A 3,211-nucleotide genomic window follows, 5' to 3' on the forward strand; every position below is an offset into this window, starting at 1 on the left:
TTTTAATGTTTGGTCTCATTCATACCCAGTGGTTATTTATCTATTGCTAATTGGAGCTTGGTCCGAGGCTAAGTAAGCAAACAGTAAAAGTTCTACAACACTAATATTTCTTTCTCCCCATAAGTCAAAGCAACTTTTTGTATGTATTTGTTTTATTTTATTTAACCAGGGAAGTCAATTAAGATCAAATTCTTCATTACAATGATGGCCTGGCAAAAGGCAAAAGGCTTCCTATGGGGATGGGGGCTGGGATAAAAAACAATGTAAGACAAATGGACAACACAGACAGAAGACACTGGCAACAGCAAAAATACAACAGCAACCAAACAGTAGATGTGTGTGTGTATGTGCCGGCATGTGCAATGGTGTAAAGTACTTAAGTACGAATTACTTTAAAGTACTACTTAAGTACTTTTTTGGGGTATCTGTACTTTACTATTTATATTTTTTACTTTTACTCCACTATATTCCAAAAGAAAATAATGTACTTTTTACTCCTTAAATTTTCCCTGACACCCAAAGTACTTGTTACATTTTGAATGCTTAGCAGGACAGGAACATTGTCTAATTCACACACTTATCAAGATAACATCCCAGGTCATCCCTACTGCCTTTGATCTGGCAGGCTCACTAAACCCAAATTCTTTGTTTGTAAGTTATGTCTGAGTGTTGAAGTGTGCCCCCGGCTATCAGTAAATAAATAAATAAACAAGAAAATCGTGCTGTCTTTTTTGCTTAATAATATAAGGAATTCGAAAACATTTTGTTTTACTTTTACTTTTGATACTTATATGTATTGTAAGCCAAATATGTTTAGTCTTTTACTCAATTAGTATTTTACTGGGTGACTTTTACAGTTGAAGTCGGAAGTTTACATACCTTAGCCAAATACATTTAAACTCAGTTTTCACAATTCCTGACATTTAATCCAAGTAAAAATGCCCTGTCTTAAGTCAGTTAGGATCACCACTTTCTTTTAAGAATGAGAAATGTAAGAATAATATTAGAGAGAATGATTTATTTCAGCTTTTCGGTCTTTCATCACATTCCCAGTGGATCAGAAGTTTACATACACTCAATTAGTACTTGGTAGCATTGCATTTACATTGTTTAACTTGGGTCAATGTTTCAGGTAGCCTTTCACAAGCTTCCCACAATAGGTTTGTAACTGAGTTATGTTTGTAGGCCTCCTTTCTCGCACACCCTTTCCAATTCTGCCCACAAATTATCTACAAGATTGAGGTGTGGGCTTTGTGATGGCCACTCCAATACCTTGACTTTGTTGACCCACTGGAATTGTGATGCAGTGAATTATCCACAGAAAAATGTCCACAGAAAAATGTCAAACGTTTTTTATAATCAATCCTCAGGGTGTATTTCTATTATTATCTATTCGATAATATATCAACCGGGACAGTTGGCTTTTCACTAGGACCGGGAGTAACAATGGCCGCCTTTCTCTTTTGCACACAACTCACTCTGAGAGCCCCCACCTATCCACTTACGCAATGTGGTCGTTCACGCTCATTCTTCAAAATAAAAGCCTGAAACTATGTCTAAAGACTTTTGACACCTTAGGGAAGCCATAGAAAAAGGAATCTGGTTGATATCCCTTTAAATGGGCAAAAGGGATGCTTAACAACAGAGAGGTTTCAAAAACAGGGGTACTTCCTGATTGGATTTTCCTCAGGTTTTAGCCTGCAATATCAGTTCTGTTTAACTCACAGACAAAATTTTGACAGTTTTGGAAAGTTTAGAGTGTTTTCTATCCTAACCTAATTATATGCATATTCTAGCATCTGGTCCTGAGAAATAGGCCGTTTACTTTGGGAACGTTATTTTTCCAAACATAAAAATAGTGCCCCCTAGCTTCAAGAGGATATAAGTGTATGTAAACTTCCAACTTCAACTGTGCTTGAGTCATTTTCTTTTAAGGTATATTTACTTTTACTCAAGTATGACAATTTTGTACTTTTTCCACCACTGGGCATGTGTGTGGTGTGTGTCAAGTAAAACAGCACTCTTCCTTACATAAGGCAATGCAAACTAGTAACACCAGGTGATAACTAGAGACAACTACATGTCTCAACAACCTGTTAATCGAATTGTCCTTTGAACTCCTCCAGGGACACCAGGTCCTGTGACTTTAGGTTGGCTTGGAGAGAATTCCAGCACCCTGGGGGCTGAGTAAGGAAATCAACTTTTTCCATGCTCGGTTCTATTTTTCGGGACTGTTGGCATATAACAAGATTGAGGTTTGAGCTTGTATGTGTTTTCATTTTGAGCTAGAACAGGATAAATAAAATGGCCTAATAAATTAGAATGTACCAGTGTCAGAGCCTGCATATTGCTAGTGATGTCCACCCGAGAGAAAAGTACAACGAATCGTCTCTTTTCTGGCGGCAAAGGAAAAACAAGTCTGTGCCTGTAATAAACCCCAACACGCAGCTTGAGTGTCCTGACAAGGTTCTCTCATGGGTGGTGAAGCTCAACTTCTCATCCCTTGAACTCCCAGATACGTGTACATCTTGACTTGATCTATAGAATGTCCTTCCAAGGTAGTAATTACACGGTTGTCAGTGTTTAGTACTATTAAATACCATGCATTTTGTTTTAGAAGAATTCAGAACAAGCTTCAAATCATACAGATTCTGTTGAATGATGTTAAAGCTGTTTTTGAGCTTTATCAAAGGCCAAAGTCAAACTGCTGCTACTTGAATAGAGAACAGTGTCATCCGCATAAAATGTCAATCAAATCAAAAGTATTTATAAGCCCTTTTTACATCAGCAGATGTCACAAAGTGCTTATACAGAAACCCAGCCTAAAACCCCAAACAGCAAGCAATGCAGATGTAGAAGCACGGTGGTTAGGAAAAACTCCCTGGAAAGGCAGCAACCTAGGAAGAAACCTAGAGAGGAACCAGGCTCTGAGGGGTGGCCAGTCCTCTTCTGGCTGTGCCGGGTGGAGAGTGTAAGAGTACATGGCCATTGAGGCCAGATTGTTCTTCAAGAAGTTCAAGTCTTCGTAGATGACCAGCAGGGTCAAATAATAATACATCAGCAGTCTCCATATGTCTTCCAATATTGTTGATCTAGATAATAAACAACAGGGGACCTACAATAGGTCCTCGAGGCACACCCGAGCACAACTCTACAGTGTCCGACATACAACCATCTGCCTTGGGTTTGATTTGACAGGCAGTTCACAAAT

The sequence above is a fragment of the Oncorhynchus mykiss genome, chromosome 8, assembly GCF_057628025.1.
Source record: "Oncorhynchus mykiss isolate SJ-2025 chromosome 8, ASM5762802v1, whole genome shotgun sequence".
NCBI classification, from domain to species: Eukaryota; Metazoa; Chordata; class Actinopteri; order Salmoniformes; family Salmonidae; genus Oncorhynchus; species Oncorhynchus mykiss.